Here is a 23,244-nt window from a genome sequence, read left to right on the forward strand (position 1 = left end):
TAATCAGCTTTCGAGGGAAAGTGTTATTTCATGTAAACTAGAGGAGCTTGAACTTTTCTCAGCTCTATCTCCAGCTCAGGACCCACAGGTCACATGGCATATGCATCATTTACTGTGGTGTTGGTTGAACTTTTCTGGTAGATTGCAAGGGCTGGAACCAGGGCTGCTCTTCTCCTTCTTGTCTTTGTTTCAAGGTTACATCAAGAGAAAGTATATAGATATTTCAAGTCACATTAGACACCAGTATAAAAATGAGACTTAAACAGTATTATCATCTTCTTGGAAATGTTTACCATTGCTAATTAATTGCTCTCCATTTTCCTGCCAGGATAAAGAACAGTTTTTAAAAAGGCTGACTTAATCCTCATTATAAAGATATGCACTCTGTAAACTGAAGGAAAAAGCCAAAATATCAGCTGCTTCGGACATCTCTGTTTCATGGATTCCAGTGGAATTGCAGCTGTCATGTTCAGCCTAGTGCTTGGAAAGCAAGGCAGAAAAATCGTGATGGAGAAAATCAGAAGTTCCCAGAAAGCTCATCTACCACTTTCCCTGACAAGTCAATTTTTGAAAATGTTTGCTCTTTGTGGAGCTGGATACATAATGTCACTCCACCATCTTGTGTTCCTTCAAAAGCACACAAACCCTAGAAGAACAAAGCCACAATAAAACAGACTGAAGAGGTAAACAGATGGGTATACCATCCCTTGTCCAGTCTTATCTCTATTTATTGCAGGTCTTTGGACTGGAAATCTGGTGTTTCACATACTGCAGGGAAAGTTAGCACAATAGCAGCGATATTCAAGACTGTGAGTTACTTACCTTCAGGTTCTTCATCTGTTTTTCATGCAAAAGGCTCAGGGAAATGAAGTAAGACCCAACAGAGTGGAAATCTCACTCCAGCTTCTCCCTTTGTTTGGGTTTCCTCCTGCTTCAAGTCCTCCACAGGACTAACTTCATGGAGACTTTGAGAGCTTATGGGATGTGGAGTGGGATAGTGGTCAAGGGAGCTGTCAGAGGCACTGAATTGAGGCACAGGGAACCATGGTCACTTTCTTTCTCTGAAGCTCTTTAAAATTACTGCTTCCAAAGATGTTTACTTACTTTCTTTTTTTTTTTTTTAATTTACTGAAGCATATATTTGCAGTTTAGTAACTTCTGCACTCTACAGGTATCTGTTGCGCCAGTCAATGTTAACTCTGAATTGCTTATTCACTGCTTTGAGACAGGGTTATGAGTAGTAGTGTCTGTGTGAGAAAATCTGTCCATTATCTACACTGATACGCACTGTTTATTATTCTATGACTGCAGTGCATGATATGTTTTTAAAATTTCACGAATCACAATTTATTTTAGTTTTTTGGCAATGTGGGAAATATGATGCAAGCCTCTGACACAACTATCACACCCAAGAGAGTAAGAGTTTTAAATTTGCCTAGGTCTTCAGACGCTGTTCATGGACAGTTTATTAAAGGGTTAATACATTATTAATCATTACAAATATATTACAGTTGTAAATCAAGTACAGGCACATCAGAAGTGTTTATAACCTGTGGTCATGGTTCATCTACTGGAGTAACAAAAAAAAATCTATGTTGGCTGAAGTAACCATTTATTAGGACATTTCTTACACATACAGTAATGTTTACAGCCCTCCTTTGCAGGCAGCTTTGATCTAGATGTAGTTTTTAAAGTTTGAACTTTCTTGTTAACAATTTCTATGAAGCTTCTCATGAGGTAACATTCAGTGTAAGTACTAGATTGCAAAACACAGTGTTCATCAGGCAGCTGCGTTGGTTGTAGAGCAACTAAGTTTTCTGACAAACATACAACACAATTGTTAGTGAGACAAGATCAAATCTAAGGGAAAGTTCATGTTCCAAAGGATAATAACTGGAAAAGGCATTTTTTGTCCCTTTGTTGTACTGTCCAGACTAGTTCATTATGTATAAATAATTATTTAATGCTGTTGAGTGTATTAAAGTGTTCCTCTCAACTCAATATTCATTGTTTCTTGGTGAATATCAATCTACTGTGGTATGTTTAATTATGCATGAAAGCATTCAGAGTTTTCATAGGTATCATTTGTTATTCAAATCAAAAGAAAGATGTAATAAAACTTTGCTTTGTCACTTAGTATAGTCTGTTTTAAACAAAATTATTTCTCCTTATATAATGTTGTAATATTTAATTTAATTAGACCTTTCTGTATCTTCATTTAGGCACCTGTTTCGTCTTTGATATTATTTACAGAGTAACAGTCAGTGGTGTGGACAGATTTCAATTACTCGTACAAAGACTTGAAATTGTGGCGTGAACTGGAAAGTGATCTGCAAAGTCATTCGGGTTAGATGCTACTTTTCTAATAGATAAAGAAATCTAATATTAAAAAAAAAACAACAACCAAACAGCTTTTTTCCACATTAAACGCTCAGGTCTTTTGAACTCCATATGATTCTTTATGTTTTTTATATTTATGAAAGTGTATCAAGAGATCTTAAGGTTTGTTGTTTTTTTTTGGTTTGGTTTGTTTTTTTTGTTTGTTTGTTTAATTCAGCAGAGAAAGAAAGAATTTCAGGAACTGTGAAAGGCTTTTCTGGATCAGTGGGTCCAGGTTCTCATGGTGCAGAAAGTCATCATACATCATCCTTTTTGTTACTGGCAAAACTTAACACTAGTTTTCCTAGGCACTGGAACAGGTTGCCCATAGAAGTTGTAGATGCCCCATCCCTGGAAGTGTTCAAGGCCAGGTTGGATGAGGCTTTGGGCAACCTGGTGTAGTGAAGGGTGTCCCTGCCCATGGCAACAGGGTTGGAACTAGATGATCTTTGAGGTCCCTTCCAACCCTAACCATTCTATGATTCTATGATGATTCCCTTATTAATCCTCTTTGATGCTTTTTCCAACCTTAGCCAGAGTTTAAAAACATTCTTCCAACCTGAAGACTAAAATTTATTCGTAACCAGTTATAGCTACACGTTCTTTCTTTCCCTTAAATATTTCTTCTACTCACTGTTTATCTTCTCAGCCATCCGTGTCTCAGCTCATGTTTTGTTAGACTAAGCAAGCCCCACTCTGAGCTTTCCTCTCAAAACAGGTTTTCCCTTCCTCTGGCTGAAATGACCATCCTTCAAAGTATCTGTTTCAGAGTTTATCTTTCTTGGCCTGGGGTGCATGGAGCTGTACACAGGGTTTTGGATCAGAGCTCACTGTGATTTCTGTAGTGTCATTACCACCTCTTTTTCCTTGCTGCCTGCTTCACTCGACGCTAAAGCTGAAGGACACTGGGAGAGCCAAACCTGCCAAGCTGACTGTGCCTGTGACAAGGCAGAGGAAAGGACTCTCAACGGGAGCTTTTCATGAATTGCCATGAGATGGATGTGGGTTCCTCCACTGAAGATTGGACGAATTCTGCTCACAGAGACCTTTTTGTACAGGCTGGGCGGTGAATGGATTGAGAGCAGCCCTGAGGAAAAGGACTTGGGAGTGCTGGTGGATGAGAAGCTCAGCATGAGCTGGCAATGTGCGCTGGCAGCCCAGAAAGCCAACCGTATCCTGGGCTGTATCAAAAGGAGCATGGCCAGCAGGTCGAGGGAAGTGATTCTGCCCCTCTACTCAGCTCTCGTGAGACCCCACCTGGAATAATGTGTTCAGCTCTGGAGTCCCCAACACAAGAAGGACATGGAGCTGCTGGAACGAGTCCAGAGGAGGGCCACGAAGATGATGCGAGGGCTGGAGCACCTCTGCTATGAAGATAGGCTGAGAGAGTTGGGGCTGTTCAGCCTGGAGAAGAGAAGGCTCCGGGGAGATATTATTGCAGCCTTCCAGTACCTAAAGGGGGCTTACAGGAAAGCTGGAGAGGGACTTTTTACAAGGGTGTGTAGTGATAGGACAAGGGGCAATGGATTTAAACTGAAAGAAGGTAGATTTAGATTAGATATAAGAAAGAAATTCTTTACATTGAGGGTGGTGAGGTACTGGAACAGGTTGCCCAGAGAAGTTGTGGATGCCCCATCCCTGGAGGTGTTCAAGGCCAGGTTGGATGAGGCTTTGGGCAACCTGGTGTAGTGGAGGATTTCCCTGCCCATGGCAGGGGTGTTGGAACTAGATGATCTTTGAGGTCCCTTCCAACCCTAACCATTCTAGGATTCTATGATTCTATGATAAGTTGTCTTGTGGAGATAGATTTTTGCACCTTGTTTTCTGAATCAAATAATACCAAATGTCACAACTGGGACATTTTAACTGGGAAATGAGTTTCAGATACTAAGGAGCAGCTTAGTTTGAACCTGAGATGGGGACTGGGCCACCTGCATTTTGCTTTCTTTCTGCCTCTGGTTTGGCAGTAGGTGTCCCAGGTATTCCCCAGGGAATGACACAGCCTTGCCCACGGAGATGCATAAAGCCGAATGGGAATGGGGAATGATGGCACTTCAGCACAGCTTCTCAGCATCTTCTCTCATCTCCTTGTGCCACACACAGAAATAAAGACTCTTCAAGTTCTTGTTGGTGAGTAAGCAGAGCTGTTCTTACAACTCGTTGCAACCGCCCTGACGGACCAAGATATGCCTTGATGCGTACTGCTCCAAACACCACCTAACATCTGTATAAAACAGCATAAAACTTCTTAATCTACCTCCAGCCTTTTGCGTGGTTTAGTCACTTAATTAGAAAGGGTTTGAAGGAACTGCTCTTGGGGAGTTAGAAGCACTAAACAGCATATGAAAAGACGGAATCTTAAACTATGAGTCACACACGGGCTCTGAACTTTGCTTCTAGAACAGCTCTAAAATAAAATGCAAAAAGACTTTCTACCTCCTCAGCTGCTCAGGGTGACCTGTAAATGGGTGGTAAAGACAGCAGTAGAGACACCACTGCCTAATGCATAACAAAATTCTAGCTATGTATCCCTAGTATCTCAGGCAGCGACTGCTGCAACAGAACAAGGCAAATTGAGGGTTATTCTGAATAATGGCAACTGCTAGTTCTCATCTCAGGGCTTTGTTAAGCTGTTTTCTCAGAGATGGGAAGAATCTAGGCCCCATTGTCTTACAAAATTACGTATTTTGAACCTTTCAAAATATTACACATGACAATCAGCCCTTCAGACCCACCCAGCAAGGTAAGCCCTATATTTTTAAGTCTTTCTTTGCCAAGTATGTAATTTTCTTGTCAGACTAGAGTCTTCTTCATACACATACACACACATAGAAATCTCCTGCTGTAGATTTTTTTTTACTGGAAAGAATTACTTTTTTTTTTTTTTTAAGGAATAGCCTAAGTAGCCTTAAATACTTATTTTATCACTTACTTATTCTATGTGGGAAGTATTAATTATCTACCAGTTCCAGTTTATAGGGGTGAAAAGTTTTTGAAGTTGCTTTATAGTGATGGAGACATGAGAAACACTTAAGTTACAGCTAGGAAGTTTTGGAGACTAAATTTCTTTTATTCAGCTATTATAGGGCTTTTATGCCCAACACTTTGAATCATTTCTGGGTAGATTAAATAACAAAGCTTCAAATAAACAAAATAAAGACTATCTTCTGTTCATACAAAGACCTGTACAAAGTAACATATCTTTCTTTAGGAGCAAGAGAAATTATAGATACTATTCTGATCAGAGAAAAAAAAAAACACCAAACTGCAAAAAGCCTCTATATCAGCCTGATTTCTTAAGGAAATTAATTTCTCAGCTGGATTCCTTCAACTGAGGATACTTTATCTCTTCTCAGTCACACTTCTATTGATCTTTAAAATGAAACAAACAAACCCTTGTTCTTTCAAAAACAAAGTATGTTAGAAGTTTTCTTAGTTTTGATACTATTTTCTTTCTCCTCTTCTCCTCTTCTGGCATTAGGTGTAATAGAATGAACAATCTTAACAGTTTTCAGTTTCATTTTTTGCACTTTTTAAATTGAAAAAAAACCCAAACTAGCTTGGCAAAAGGGAAATGAAACTCTTCCAAGTACAGAGAAGATAAAGTTATAGAAAAGAGAAAAAGCAGGAAAAAATGATGAAAAATTCCTCGGCAGCTTTATTCCACTGAATCTTTTGGTCAGCAAACCAAAAAAAAATCTTCTCTTTCCTCACCTTCCCATGAGTTTAAAAAATTGGAGAACGGAGTATGAGGAAAAATATCAAAATGAATTCAACAAATTTATGTTTGGAAACCAAACATCAAATATAAATAATGCCTTTCCAAGAATATCTGGATCTCGCTTATATCGTTGTAAGTCAGAAGTTGTTTAATTGAAGTGATTTACACTGGCACAAACTTTTTGTAGCACAGTCAAACTTGGCTTCCTTCATAGATACTTGTCCTATCCTCATTGTCTGGATTTTCTGTTAGGAATTAAACTTTATTAGTCTGCTAGATGTAAAAGCTGAAAGTCTCAGTGTGCATCTCAGTCTCCTTGTACCTGCTCCAAGTTCTAGATCTATTTTCGTGCAGGAGTGATATAAGGTGTCTCCAGTCAATGTGCAACAAACACAGCTGAGAAAGAATCTTTGTCCTACTTTTAGTTAGAGAACAAGGATCCCTCTGCCACTTTCAACACTGGAATATCCTTCTAACCTCCAGCTGCACTTGCGCAGAGCAAGACAGCCATAGGATAAGATCATTTACTGCTAGATTAAAAGATCTACACGTGTCTAAAGATGTTCTGATAAAATTGTTCTCAGGTAATTCCAATCATCTATATTTTTAGACCATTATTAGCTTTTAAGTCTTAATTGGTGCTGGATGTGTCCATCATGTTACCTGTTAAATCATCTGACTGACAATTTAGAAGTAATATAATGGGACATAAAAGCCTAAAATTACAGAATACTTAATGGTACTTACTGTATTGATCTAAAAATAAGAAATTACAAAGAAGAAGTAGTATCAGCTGGGGTAGTTCATAAAAGACCTGCACCATTGACCATGGATGTGTCTAACAAATTGCTGTGTTTTTACAAATGGACCGAAGAAGTAGCTGGTATAAATTAGTACAGGCCCAGTTACACCACTCCAATGAATGTAGCATTGACCCAGAACCTGACCCTTTAAACTCCACCAAAAGCAAGATGAGAGATAATTGCTACCTAGCTTTCTACTGAAACTTTTGTTCATTAATGATACATCAAATCAGTGAAAAATAAAAGGTGCTACTCTAAATGTTTTATTTATACTACATAGGACTACTTCTGGGCTTACAGCCTGGTAAAGTTGTTGCTCTACAAACATAACTAAGACAATTCTCTTTGCTTTAGAGAGCTTCACCATCTAAACAAGGTGTAAGTTTGAAAATAAAAGTAGTTAAACTGTACGAAACTTCAAAACTGAAGATGCAACCTTAACTTAGGAGTTTCATCATGATTATGGTTGTAGATCTTGCTCCTGCAGATTTTTTCCAAGTTTTGGCAATCACTAAGGAGTGCATCTCAAATGCGTCCCCAGACTGTGAATAAAGCTGGAGTCCTGAGACCTGTATCGCATTACCATCCAGATTGTATGGTGAGGTCACGTTTACATGACTAAATGAGTGTGATCCTTGACCCGTGGCCAAGCCCACATGGATGACAGCAAGTTGCCCACCTGTATCCACACTGTCGTGCATGCGGGCACAGGTCTCCCCAGTGCCATTTGGTGCACCTGTAACCCTGCAACGAGGTTACTCTTCTGTGTATTCACATTTTGGGGTGTCTGTGTTGTTGTAAGAGCTGATTCTGAGCCTCCTGGTGTGTTGTCTTTGTAGCACGAAACTGCAGGTACATGTTGCCAGGCCTAACACATGGCATGAGGGCACTTTGGAGGTGTTTGGTCTTTCTGCAACAGCACTGGAGGACTGAAGCAAAACCTGAGACAGAGGTCTTCACCCGTACTATGTTTTGGGAGCTGTCCTGGGGGTGAGCTCTCCCCAGATCACACTTGGGCACTGCCTTGCAGAGAGCTAGCTGGAATTTTTCTAAATGTTTTTGGCAGACCAGACTTAGGTCCATAATCATGTCTTTGAAAGCTTCAAGCTCCAGGAAAGGCATGAAAAGAAGGTTTCAGAAAAGACTCAGCACTTGAAATGCACGCAGAAATATCTGATCATGTATTTTGGGCTTAAATGGAAACTCAGTTCTTACACAAGTCTGGTCTTGTGTAAGACGACGTATAAGTATTAAGCTTTGAAAACACCAGTTCAGTATACATACTCAATGTGACCATTCTGACATCAAATACATGTTTTATGAGAATTCCAAACCTCCAGTCCTCAAATTACATCAGTATCTATTTAATTCTTCTACTTTTTGTTATTCCAGACACTGGTTGCCGAAAACCAGAGTATGGTTACTAATCCTGTGAGAGTCAGGTCCCACCATATTCTAATGGAACTGATTTTAAAATTGCCATTAATTATATTAACTAATTGGGTGACTTCAGTTTAGATTGAAATTGATATTTCTAATTGTATATGTTCCAGTCTTAAAATGAAGTTTCTTCAACAGTTTTGTTAGGATAATAAATGAGGAACAGAGAGCTGTGATAATTAAAAAGCCACAGTCACTATATATCAGATGAGTCTCATTACTATTACTCTCAGTACTAGCTTGACAACATATTTTCATCTGGAAATATTGCAGCTATCTCTGTTACGTTTATCTTCTATTAATTACTTAGTCTGGTAAGTTTTGCCTGGTCCAGGCAAAATGGCACAGAAAAATATGACTTCATCTATTTCCTTTCATATTGCCAATTCCACAGTTAATCAGGTGGACAATGCCTTTCACCACAAATCTGCAAGATAACCTTGTTTCAGAGTTAATATCAGAAGATTTTTAACAGAAAAGGGAACATAAACCCCAGACTATTTGACAGGGTAATTTGGAGAATAAACAGGCTAAGAATTTTAAAGAAAAATCACATAAAGGATAAAATCTTGCCACTGTACTGAAGTACTTCAATTTTTAAAACTTCGATAGATAGTGTCCCCTTCACTCAGCAATGCTCTTTGTTGTCTGCCTGCTCCAAATACTTCAAGACTTCAAATAACCTGTCAAAATCCAGCCTCTGAGTGAGAAATATCCCCTCATTAGGCATTGTCACATCATTGGTATCTGCTTGTGGCTGTCTGCTCCTGGACGACGTCCTGCTGAAGCAGCAGCAGTAGACTCCTCCGGCCAAGCCCACATAGAAGAATAAACCATAGCAAATTCTCTTCACTTTTTGTGCTATGCAGAGTTTCACTACTGCATCACCTGTAACAATGTCAGGTTCAAACAGGCTTAACTTGTTCAGAAGCCTAAATCTAAATGCATATTTTAAAGGATACTTACATGCCTGAAAATACAATAACTATTTGGATTTTCAGCTGCTCTTAGATGTCTCATACCTGTTTATTGCCATGATAGTTGCAAATAGCAAGATAAGCTATGTGGATATAAAGTAGATAGGATATATTATGTGCTATATGGCAATACAGCACATAATATAATATATTGAGGATGAACCACCGCCCCCTGTACTTGAAGAGCAGGTTCGGGAACATCTGAGGAACTTGAAGGTGTACAAGTCCATGGGACCTGATGAGATCCATCCGCGGGTCCTGAAGGAACTGGCGGATGAAGTTGCCAAGCCACTGGCCATTGTATTTGAGAAGTCGTGGCGGTCTGGCGAGGTCCCCGATGACTGGAAGAGAGGGAACATAACCCCCATTTTTAAAAAGGGGAACAAGGAGGACCCGGGCAACTACAGACCTGTCAGCCTCACCTCTGTGCCTGGCAAGGTCATGGAGCAGATTCTCCTGGGAACCATGCTAAGGCACATGGAGAGCAAGGAGGTGGTGGGTGACAGCCAACATGGCTTCACCAAAGGCAGATCGTGCCTGACCAACTTGGTGGCCTTTTATGATGGGGTGACAGCATCGGTGGACAAGGGTCGACCAATGGATGTCATCTACCTGGACTTGTGCAAAGCTTTTGACACTGTCCCGCATGACATTCTTCTCTCTAAACTAGAGAGGCATGGGTTTGATGGATGGACCACTCGGTGGATAAGGAATTGGCTCAATGGCCGCACTCAGAGAGTAGTGGTCAACGGCTCGATGTCCATGTGGAGACCGGTCACGAGTGGCGTCCCTCAGGGGTCCGTGTTGGGCCCGGCCCTCTTCAACATCTTTGTCAGTGACGTGGACAGTGGCATGGAGTGCACCCTCAGCAAGTTCGCCGACGACACCAAGCTGTGTGGTGCCGTCGACACGCTGGAAGGGAGGGATGCCATCCAGAGGGACCTCGACAGGCTGGAGAGGTGGGCCCGTACCAACCTCATGAAGTTTAACCAGGCCAAGTGCAAGGTCCTACATCTGGGTCATGGCAATCCCAGGCACAAATACAGACTGGGTGGAGAATGGATCGTGAGCAGCCCTGAGGAGAAGGACTTGGGAGTACTGGTGGACGAGAAGCTCAATATGAGCCGGCAATGTGCTCTTGCGGCCCAGAAGGCCAACCGCGTCCTGGGCTGCATCAAGAGGAGCGTGGCCAGCAGGTCAAGGGAGGTGATTCTCCCCCTCTACTCTGCCCTCATGAGACCTCACTTGGAGTATTGCGTCCAGTTCTGGAGTCTCCAACGTAAGAAGGACATGGACCAGTTGGAGAGGGTCCAGAGGAGGGCCACGAAGATGATAAGAGGGCTGGAGCACCTTTCCTATGAGGACAGGCTGAAAGAGTTGGGGCTGTTCAGCCTGGAGAAGAGGAGGCTCTGAGGTGACCTTATAGCGGTCTTCCAGTACCTCAAGGGGGCCTACATGAAAGATGGGGAGAGGCTGTTCAGGAGGGCCAGTTGTGATAGGACAAGGGGTAATGGTTTTAAAATAGAGGGAGGTAGATTCAGGTTGGATATTAGGAAAAAATTTTTTACCATGAGAGTTGTAGAACACTGGAACAGGTTGCCCAGAGAGGTGGTGGATGCTCCATCCCTGGAGACGTTCAAGGCCCGGTTGGATGAGGCCCTGAGCAACCTGATCTAGTTGGAGATATCCCTGTTCCTTGCAGGGGGGTTGGACTAGATGACCTTTGAAGGTCCCTTCCAGCCCTAACGATTCTATGATTCTATGATTCTAATACATATTATACAGCATATAGTATATGACAAGTGCTGGTCGACAGCTGATTGAACATGAGCCAGCAGTGTGCCCAAGCAGCCAAGAAAGCCAATGGAATCCTGGCATGTATCAGAAACAGTGTGGCCAGCAGGAGCAGGGAAGTGATTGTCCCCCTATACTCAGCACTGGTGAGGCCACACCTGGAGTATTGTGTCCAGTTTTGGGCCCCTCACTTCAAGAAGGATGTTGAGGTGCTGGAGCGGGTTCAGAGAAGAGCAACAAAACTAGTGAAGGGTTTAGAGAACTTGTCCTATGAGGAGCGGCTGAGGGAGCTGGGGCTGTTTAGTCTGGAGAAGAGGAGGCTCAGGGGGGACCTTATCGCTCTCTACAACTACCTGAAAGGAAGTTGTAGGGAGATGGGGGTCGGTCTCTTCTCCCACGTTATGAATGACAGGACGAGAGGGAATGGCCTCAAGTTACGCCAGGGGAAATTTAGGTTAGATATCAGGAAGAATTTCTTTACAGAGAGGGTTGTGAAGTATTGGAACAGGCTGCCCAGGGAGGTGGTGGAGTCCCCATCCCTGGAGGTGTTTAAAAACCATGCAGATTTGGTGTTGAGCAGCACAGTTTAGGGACCCTGACAGTGCAGGATGAATGGTTGGACTCTTGAAGGTCTTTTCCAACCAGACGATTCTATGATTCTATGATTCTAAGTATATATATAGCATACAGTGTATAGCACATATATACTACATATATGTGGTATATACTACATATATGTGGTATATGCTATGTACTACATAGTATCTAGTATATACAATATAGCATATTCTATGATTCTGTATACTTTATGGCACTTATAAAGTATGCATTATATATTTACAAATACACATCATACGTGTATTTCTATTAAAAATAAGGGAATGATTGCTAAGACAAGAAGCAAAAAACTTGCATTTGAGCATGGAAGACTCAGATTGAAGATAAAAAGAAACATTCTAATAGTCAGGACGGTGAAGCACTGGAATATACTGGGCTGGCAAACTGCCTTCTTTCAAAGTCCATAAGAACAAGTTAGGAGAACCCCAGGACCGTCTTCCAATGGAATGATTTTGTGTTTCTGTAAATCATAGAATCATAGAATGGTTAGGGTTGGAAGGGACCTCAAAGATCATCTAGTTCCAACTCCTCTGCCATGGGCAGGGAAACCCTCCACTGCACCAGGTTGCCCAAAGCCTCATCCAACCTGGCCTTGAACACTGCCAGGGATGGGGCATTCACAGCTTCTCTGTGCAACCTGTGCCAGTGGCTCACCACTCTCACAGTGAAGAATTTCCTCCTTAGATCTAATCTAAATCTCCCCTCTTTCAGTTTAAAGCCATTGCCCCTTGTCCTATCACTACACACTCTTGCAAAAAGTCCCTCTCCAGCTTTCTTGTAGGCCCCTTTTAAGTACTGGAAGGCTGCAATAAGATCATCCCAGAGCCTTCTCTTCTCCAGGCTGAACAGACCCAACTCTCTCAGCCTGTCTTCATAGCAGAGGTGCTCCAGCCCTCTGATCATCTTCGTGGCCCTCCTCTGGACCCGCTCCAGCAGCATGTCCTTCTTGTGTTGGGGACTCCAGAGCTGAATGCAGTACTCCAGGTGGGGTCTCACGAGGGCTGAGTAGAGCAGAGTAGAGGGGCAGAATCACCTCCCTCGACCTGCTGGCCACACTTAGTCTGATGGAGCCCAGGATACGGTTGGCTTTCTGGGCTGCCAGCGCACATTGCTGAGTCTTGTTGAGTTTCTCATCAACCAACACCCTCAAGACCTTCTCCTCAGTGCTGCTCAAATCACTTCTCAGACTTCATTGAACTTTTCTTGAAAAACTCTTGAAATGAAGATCTGGCCACCAGGATTTTTTTTTTCTTCAGAGAGGAGGAGCACAACCCATAACACACTTCTCTACCTCACAGAGTTGTCAGTTCACACGTCCTTGGCTGACAATATTGCCATTGGCTTGGGTGAGGTACTTGGACTATAGTCAGGGATTGGATAACAATGCAGTAGAAAGGATGAGGACAGATGATTCTTGTGTGCATATGCATACATGATGTACAAGAAAGCAGGCTGAAGCCCCTTCCCTTGTCCTCCATAGAAGACAGAAGACCGATTCACAAATAGTGGGACTGCTTATTTTCAGATGCCTGCTTATTTTCACTTTGATCCTAACATGATGCTTTACTCCACAAGGCTGTTGGTCATGTGGTATGTTCTGGCAAGGAGCATGTGCTAACCCTATAGATTAACTCCAAGAGGTCTCCAACAGCCCTTCTCTGACATATACAAAATCCATCACCGGCAGTTGGGCTCTCCTTTCGGCTTTGGCTCTACCAGCTCATGCCATATGAAAGGAGCTGTGCCTTCTGGGCATCAGACTTTTCAGCTGTGTTAATTAAACCCTACAGGCTAATCCATGTCAATGCAATTTCTTTATATCCCATTCTAAATATGGTCAATAAATAGTTGGCAGGAAAAGATTTTTTTTTTTTTTCTGAAGGGAGTCAAATAGAGAAATAATTTGTTCATTGCCCCCAAGAACAGCTGGAAAGAAAATGACATTGCCATTATTGGCAGATTTCCACCATTCATCTGTATTAGCCATGTGTTGGCTTTTGTCAATAAGATTTTTTTTTTGTCCAGTTTTTCCTTATAGATATTGGAATTCTTTACAGCCTGTTATGTTACTATGAGATATATTTAGAAACAAACTTAGCGATCCTAACACTCCATTCCTCTGTCCCCGGGGGAACTCCATTGAAATTGTTTCAGGTTTAGGTCTGTGCAGCAAAATAATATTGCTTATCATGAGGGAAAACATTTTGTGCAAATAAACAGAAAGAGTCAGTGAAAATTGCATTCTTCCTGGGCACAGACAGACAAAAGATTATGTGGCCGGCGTTGTAATAAATGCATTGCTTTCCAGAAAGGAGGCAAGAACCAAAGAGAACTGAAATCCAAAAGCTACATGAGAACTTGGTTTCCATTCCATGTGAGTTTGGAAGATTGTATTTTTAAAATTATTTCTGTCCAAATGGCTTCTCACCTAACTTTTAAGAAGTATTTGGACTACTTGTAACTTACTAGGGGTTTTCAAACGTAATACTGAGGACTGAATAGCACAGCACCCCATAGTTTGACTCCTCTGTCATAAGTACTCTCTGACTTGTCCCCTGTGTGTCAACTCCAGGCTAAGTCACAGTACTGAGGTGAGAGACTAGGTTATTGAGATCTGTCTACTGCGGATCACTTCCTTGGTGGAAGACCAGTTCACTGAGCACTAAATAACATAATCTTTCATAAACCCAGGATTTATTTGGCCCATTTAATTTGAAATGATGGTTCCCACTGTTGAGAAAAGAACTGGACATTTTATCTTCCATCTCTAGGAAGTGTGTGATAGACCCACCAGGGAATTACTTCTCCAGATTTACCACGCTTACAGTTATTGAAGAAGTTATCTTCTTCATAGCAGGTTGGAAAGGCAAAAGAGGCTTCCTTCTGGAATGAGTGAGATTTGCTTTGTGAAGAAAGATAGCATGGGAATTACCTCTTCCATCACAGTGGAGAGATGCTGGAAATGTCTGTGATGGCCTTAAATTGGAGAGATCAAGATGGAAAAAGGTGCACACACACGTGGAAACACACACATACACATGCCTTATGTACTGTACAAAATGTCTCACAGGAGATGCTGTCTGCAAACTCAAATTTTAAAGATAACTAATGGAAAAAATTGTCTTGAAATATAGGTATAGCATAACTTAAATCATAGGATCACAGAAAGGTTTGGGTTGGAAGGGAACTTTAAAGATCATCTAGTTCCAACATCCCTGCCATGGGGATGGACACCTTCCACTAGGTCAGGTTGCTCAAAGCCTCATCCCTCAGTTGCTTTTCCCAGTCAAGTGAGGACAATTATTTCTAGTGAAGCTGACTTTGGATTTGAGGACATGAAAATTGTAAATTAACTGAAATCACAGAAATAACTGACCCTGTTACACTGAAATCAAAATAGTTAAATTTTTTTTTTTAATAACCAGTGCTGTTAAATCGACCTCTGTAAAGCTCCGTCCTTTAGAACAAGTTAATGATTTACCTAGATTAGAAAAGTGAATAGCAGATCACCTGGCAACATAGTTTGTACTAACCAATGTGATTTGTTTGATATACAGTTTCCCTGAGTGATAAATATCAAGAGTGGTCAGCAAACCAGAAAGAACAACCTGGAACTGCCAAGGTGAAGAAAAGGTAATTCTGGCAGGGGGAGATCATGACCACTGGCTCATTGACCACCTACACAAATGGTACCACCTACTCGAAAGAGAACATCACAAGTAGGAATCTGAGCATGTGTTCTAATTTGCATCCCAAACAAAGAAATTTTAACCAATCATTTAATAGAGTAACAATATATATGTATTAGAATAATTAATATGTTAATGTTTTGTGTATAAATAATTGTTGATGTGGAACTTTGGTGTGCTGTCTTGGGACAAGCATCCATATATAAGTATACGTGTAATAAAAGAAACTACCTCCACTCTGTGCGTGGATTGGTGTATTGTGTATCGGGTGAATGAACCTCAGGTTTTGGGACAATAACCCTAATAATTAAATGGTTAAACATCTTCTCCGAGTGAAAGAGTGTGCATGCTGGGAAAGTATGGCAACCAATCATTCTTACCCAGCTGGACTGAATTGAGATAATGAATACTAATTACTAATCAACTCAAGGTACCTATCCTGCCTACAAGAGGCAGGCCATTTCCTCCTGGCTGCGGAGGATGCAACAGTATCCTTGGTGCTGCAGCCCAGGCTGGTGAGTGACAGGAAAGCATTCCATGGAAAGAAGTCTTTGCCACAGAGGGTGCTACGCCTGCTGCAGCAAGCCCCATTCATCCGCAAGACATTCCTGGCATCCCTCTCCCTTCCCTCTCTGGGCTGTAGCATGGAGATCAGCCAGGGACCCTTCAGGGCTACACTGGCCAGAGCACTGGCAGGGAACAGAAGCTGACCATAAGGAGTGAATGTGACTTTGGAAGAGTTAAAAAAACTGAGGACAGAGTATAAGTGTTTAGATGACATATATTTGAGAAGCTGAGGCTTTCTATTGAAAATTATCCTTTAACCATTTTTCTAATGATCTATTCCAGTGTTGCGGTTTAACCCCAGCTGGCAACTAAACCTCACCCAGCCGCTTGTTTACTCCACTCTAAGTGAGAAAACTCACGGGTTGAAGTAAAGACAGTTCAATAGGGGAAGCAAGAGCCGTGCACACAAACAAAGCAGAACAAGGAATTCATTCACCACTTCCCACCGGCAGGCAGGTGTTCAGCCATCTCCAGGAAAGCAGGGCTCCATCACGCCTAACAGTTACTTGGGAAGACAAATGCCATCACTCTGAATGTCCCTCACTCCCTTCTTCTTCCCCCAGCTTTATATGCTGAGCATGACGTCATATGGTATGGAATATCCCTTTGGTCAGTTGGGGTCAGCTGTCCCAGCTCTGTCCCCTCCCAACTCCTTGTGCACCCCCAGCCTACTCGCTGGTGGAATGGGGTGAGGAGCAGAAAAGGCCCTGACTCTGTGTAAGCACTGCTCAGCAGCAAGGACAACATCCCTGTGTTATCAACACTGTTGTCAGCACAAATCCAAAACGCAGCTCCATACCAGCTACTGGGAAGAAAATTAACTCTATCCCAGCCAAAACCAGCATATCCAGTGACAATGCAAAAGGAAAAAAGTTAGGATAAACTAAACCTCTATTTAAAGATTAGACGGGAGACAGGTACTACACAAAAGCTCAGTGATGAGATGAATTTGCATTCCTTGCTAGCCATAAACACTAGATTGATAGTTTTGATATTCCAAATATAAGCCAATCTGAAGCACTTTGCAGGCAGAACTTGAAGAGAGGGAATAGTCTGTATAAATTCTTGCCCAGCGCACCTTTGCATGTGAAAGGCTGGCATAGAGATAAGAACATTACTGTGAGTATGTGAGGAAAAACTGTGCAAAGTTACTGGAATGGAAACAGCATAAAACATTCCTGGAAATCAGTCAGAAAAGATTACTTCCACACTGTGTGCTAAATGCACTGTCTTCAAATTTCTGAAGGAGATATTCTGAATTAAAAGTAGATTCTTTAACCTTTTTTTTTCTTTAAAGCATTTTTTTTTCAGCATACTAAGTTTGGAATTGAAGAGGTATTGTTATATTACTGTGGATAATGTTGCTTTACGTATTTCTGCTGATTTCATTGATTTAAGGGATCAGGTCCTTTCAATGGTTTATTTGATTTATGGATTCAAATCCTCAGAAAAGCTGAGGATCCTCTCAGATTCTTTTACATAATGATCCTTAAATGTGCAATGCTTCCTTGCCCTCCCACATGGAGGAAGATTTTCTTGGTAGCTGAAGTTTTGTAAAGCATTTTTTTGATAAGAAGAGAATTCATTACCCTAAAAAGTGTTGTCTATTAGTCACAACTAATTTTTTTTCTCTCTCCTTTCCCAACAGTTTAATGAAACACTACTGTATGAGCTGGAGCAAGCCACACGACCTGCCAAGGTCTGACAATCAAGACACCCTCTCAAAGTATCACAAAAGAGTGTTGTGGGACTCAGCCTTTCAAATGCCTGTGAGTTGCCTGGGGGCTGTTGCTGAGTGCTATGTACTCATCTGCTGTTTCATGACTTTTGTATTTCAGGAGTGGCAATGCTGGTGTACCCGTACTCTGCATTCACTAAAATGCTCATCAAAGAAATATAGTCTCGGATGTAGATTTTCCATTTCTTTGACTCCTCCCACTTAGGGGGAATTCTCCAAGAGGACTTGGCAGAAGAAATCTCACTCATTGACGATCAAACTTGATGAGTTTGCAAACGGCATTAAATGAGAAGTCCATCCCATGATTGCAGGTGGCCCAATTGTCCCGCTGAGTGCCCTGTCCTCTAGTCTGTAAAAGAAAAGGAGAATTGGGGAAAAAAAAGGAATATCTTTTATTGGCTTGAGAACAGTTTTGCTAGGGTTTGCCACCTGCATCATGTTAGCACTTCGAGATAAACTTCCCTTGATGCTTATGATACTACTGCAATCACACTGGCCGACTGATGACAGAATTGGGCCCTTATCAATCCCCTTACTGCTGTCACCGAACAGTACCACAGAGAGACACTGTTAGCAGCAGTTTTCCTCCATGAGACATACGCCATCTTGCTCTAATTTATACACTTTAACTCCTTTAATGAGAGCCATTACAGTATTTCATTAAGACAATTCCTTAACCATGAACCCCTCAAGCAGCAGAATGTAACCGAGCAGCCATAGCAGTTAAGACCAAACGGTTCTATTTATTGTTTGATTGTGTCTTCATTTTGTAGGGATTAAACCCAACTGGCCTTGCTATGATTGAACATCAATACAGGCAATTAGTAACCACAAAACTTTCTTTGTCTTTAAATAAACGCAAACATGTTTATTTAAGCAAATGTCATTCACTTATGCAAATACCATTAGAACTTCCAACTACTTTTCTTCCAGAAAAGTATCCAAACACGCGCACTGGAAGCACTATCAGCTTATATTAAAACATGTGCTGTTACTGTCTGTCCTGCTGTATCTAGACAGTGTTTAGACATATGCTCTCTGTCTAGGAATATTTAAGCTTTTTTCTCTCTGCTGAGAAGTGTCCCCCATATATTGTGGTCAGCAATGCACTGGAATAGATAAAGATATTGATCATGAAATGATGAACCAACTAAGTCTTACAAGGCCAAGAATGGCTAAAGCTACTATTTATATATGTTACTGAAAACTCCTCGCTGAATGGAAACAAATTCCAAGATCAAGCAAGGTCTGAAAATTTTGAGGTTTTTTTCAGGATTGCTTAAAGTGACCTGGATGGATACGCATGGATGTTACAAAGGGATATTTCTGTGTGATATGGAATACTCCATTGGCCAGTTTCGCCCTCAGTCCTCAGTCTAAGATCAAATCATAATGGGAGTTGTGGACTTTCTATCCTGGCCATGCTGCCCCCCCAGCCTATTGTGCTCCTGCACACTGGCAAGAACACGAGAAGCTGAAAGGTCCTTGAGGTCTCAGTGCCAACTATAAACATCAGTGCGCTGTCAGCATTCTTCTTGTACGAAATTGCAAACTAAAACCAAAACACAGAGCTCTTCTAGCTGCTAAAAAGAAACCTAACTCTGTCCCAGTCAAAACCAGGACAGGCAGTTACTTGCCTACCCATATCTACTGATCTGGCTGTCCCAAGTTTGAGATGGAGCAGCTCAAGACACAGAGGTGCACAGTTCCTATACACAGATGTTCTTCGCAGCACGTGTATATGTGAAGTAGGCTTTGTCAAGCAGAAGAAAGGCATTCAAGAAGAGCATGTACATAGTTCTTCACACACTACTTATCAACTCTATGTTTGCCACAACGTAAGAGCAAGCAACACTGATGAGAGCTGTTTTTTGATACAAAGTCCTCTCTTTTCTGGATAGAATCTAAATCTTCATAACACAGCAAAGGCAGCCTGTTCAGCTCTACAGAGGATTCAGTAATTATTCTGCAGCAGAAATCAGAATGATGTTTTATGGTTTTTCCTTCTCAAGAGCTTGCTTAGACAGGCTTGTGCTTTAACACATCTGGTGTCTATGTAAAAATTTTGAGCTCATTTAAAACTTGATTTCCAGAGCTTGACTTCAGGCTGTGAAGATGTTGGGCTACTGCTCAGGAACAGAGTTCTGGTTTTCTGCATAATGCTACAGGAATATGAAAAATAGCTGATGCTCAGGTTCTGTGCAGAAACAGCAGTTAATGATGCTGAGTTCACATAAAAATCAGTTCTGGAAGCCATGCTTCTATAAGGAGTATATTTTACTATATCACCCAAACTCTGGATCACTTGAAATGTCACCAAGTCTAGAGGTTCTAGAGGTTTCCAAGATTTCTGCTGTCTTCTCAGTCTGCTAATCTCTAGCTTTAACATCTAATGGTGGTGTTTGTTTATTTTTTTCTTAGTTATTCAAAGTGGAACCTGAAAACATGAAAGTTTTCTTCATCTTCATCTGCTTCCCAAACTCCCCTCAGTGGACCTATGAGCATCTCATTATTTATGCCAGGAAAATATAGCAGTCTCCTGTGTCAACACCACCAGTGATTCCCAAGAACGTAAGGTGAATTAATCAAATACGCAATCAAGACAAAGACAAAGGACAGAATACCTGTCTAGAGATAAAAGGAGTTTAAAAGTCTTTGGAGCTAATTGCTTAGAGGTAGTTAGAAAGGTTAACAGAGTATAACATAGTGATACTTTTCCTCCTCAGTGGAAATAGCATGATTTATCTGTATTTACAATACAGAACACATCAGCACAAAACTATTATCATCAGTAGAAAATCACATATCATTTAGATGGGCTTCAACACATAAGAAGTTGCATGGTTTGGACATAAACTCAATGGGCTCGACGTGAAAATGAGCTGGATAGCTGTACGCTATCCTTTTGCAGACATCACACTGAAGACTCTCATTTGCTGAAATATGCAAGGATCTTTTTTATTTTCAAATCAATCTCAACACAAAACTACTACCAGAGATAAAGAGACAGATGGGTCTTTGCTGCCAATAATGCTTCAAACTCTGTATCTCAAGCACAGCACCAGTCACACCATGGCCACCACCGTAGCACAGTGTCTAGAGGCTAAAAGAACAGGTGATTTCAGTGGAAAAAGGAAAGTATATCACAGCAATTTTTAACATGCTTTTAATTTTTTTTTTCAAACAACATCGCACAGCACAGCTAGCTGGTGGGAGGTGATTGTCCCACTCTGCACTGAACTGATGAGGCCCCACCTCAAGGACTGCGTGCAGTTTTGGGCACCTCAATATAAGGACATCAAACCATTAGAATGTGTCCAGAGGAGTGTGACCAAGATGGTGAAAAGTCTTGAGGGCAAGACTTATGAGGAAAGGCTGAGGTCACTTGGTTTGCTCAACTTGGAGAAAAGAAGGCTGAGGGGTGACCTCATCGCAGTCTACAACTTCCTCAAACAGGGCAGTGGACAGGGGAGGTGCTGGTCTCCTCTCCCTGGTGTCCAGTGATAGGACACGAGGAAATGGAATGAAACCGCGTCAGGGCAAGTCCAGATTGCACATTAGGAAAAGGTTCTTCACTGAGAGGGTGGTCGGTTACTGGAACAGACTCCCTAGGGAAGTGGTCATGACACCAAGACTGTCAGATTTCAGTGGGTGTCTGGAAGACACTGTTAGTGATACGGTTTAGTTTCAGGTAGTCCTGCGAGGAGCAATGATCCATATGGGTCCCTTCCAACTTGAGATATTCTATGATCATCTTCTCCTGGGACCTAGATCTGGCCTTTGACTACCACATGGGTTACGGGTTTGCACATATATCGTTCATTAGTGGAAAATAGATTCAGGAATCTTTGGACTCTAAGGATATTTTTTTGGGGGACTCTGCCTGGAGTATCATTTATTAAACAAATCTGGTTGGCATTTATCATGATAGTATGTTATTTTCCCAAACTTGCTTGCTTACACTTCTGCTTTGGATCAGCTATGATAATATTTATTCCAATAGGATCTCATTAGTTGAAATGCAGGAAATTATTGCTAAATTTACTGTCTCAAAATATTAGTTGTGCATATATTTACTCATAGAGCCATTTATAAAAGTTTTTAGGCTCAAGTAAGAAGAAGATTCTTTATTAATTAAGTAATACGTTCATGTTAGTACTTTAGTCTTTTGCATCTGTCACTATTTAGGGCCCGACACTAAACTTACTGAAGTTGTAGGAAGGTTCCCATTATCTTTGATGGACTTTCAGTCAGATTGCTTATGGTGAAACTCCTTTACATCATGTTAGACATAAAACAGACTAAGGGTTGCAAAAGCGACGAAGGGTCAGTTTTATCCATTTGGAAAGCTGACATTTAACTTTCAAAGCAGAAATAGATCAAGCAAGATTTGCAAAGTACAAAAATATAATGGCTGATTTTAGAATAAAATTTAACTAGGTAACTTCTTAGGAAGTTTTAGAAATGTTAGCACACCATTTTCAGTTCTTTCTTTTCAGTACTTTTGTTTCTTTTCAGGCCGATTGTGTTTCATATACTTTTTAAATCAGGATGCTTGGTGCATTTAAGGGAGAGCAGTTAGAGGACTTTACAAATTTCTAACTTTTTTGTCTGTTCATTTATAATCAGTAATTCTTTATACATCTGTGATACACTAGTCAGTCTGTAATTCTCTAGGCAAAAAGCACAGTTTTCTGTATGTATGGTCTTTATCAGGTACACAACTTTTACTATTCGAACTATTTTCTGTAGAAGGACTAGTTAAAAATGTTGGGCACATTCTCAGAGTTATTACTTAGATCTGCCTGGAACTAAATTAAGTAGATTGAACTAAATTACTGGTCTTATAAAGGAAATACGTTCCTATATCACTACTCCATAAAGATCCAGAACACTATTCCTTATCGAAGAATATATACTGCCAGGGATTTCTTGTCCTGTATTTAAAGAATAGCAAGACAAATAAGACATTAAATCAGATTTAAATTTTACTATTTCCTTACATTCTTAGGAGAGAGGAAGATTTTTACATGCAACTGCTCCAAAAGCTGGTAGCACTTTTGGACTCCACAAGCTGCTTGCTTCAGAAAAAAAAAAAAAATCTGATTTCTGCAATGCTTGATGAAGAGAAGCTGTTTCCAGAAGCTCACCAAACTCTAGAGCTTATGTATGTAGGGGGACACTATTTAAACTTTCAGTCTGCCTCTTATTTCCCAGCAGCATGGATGTAGCCAAAGGCAATGCCTGTAGTTCCACGTTAAATGCCTTCTCTGGCACGGGGGCCAACTTTCAAACTCTTTCCCTCCAAAATAGAGCGACCATTTAATTGAGAATGGTGCATGGCCTGTGCCAAGTCCTAAATTATGCCTGGGAGTTATTTAGGAAACTTTGAGCATAGAAATACCCCAGGCTCTAGCCTAACAATTAAACAGTATAAACAATCACTTGCTTGTGTGCAAGACTGTGCCCCGGCATTGTTTAATTGGCTGTTATTGCTAATAGGAGCACATGCTGGTAA

The sequence above is a fragment of the Tauraco erythrolophus genome, chromosome 1 (genome assembly GCF_009769465.1).
Source record: "Tauraco erythrolophus isolate bTauEry1 chromosome 1, bTauEry1.pri, whole genome shotgun sequence".
NCBI lineage: Eukaryota > Metazoa > Chordata > Aves > Musophagiformes > Musophagidae > Tauraco > Tauraco erythrolophus.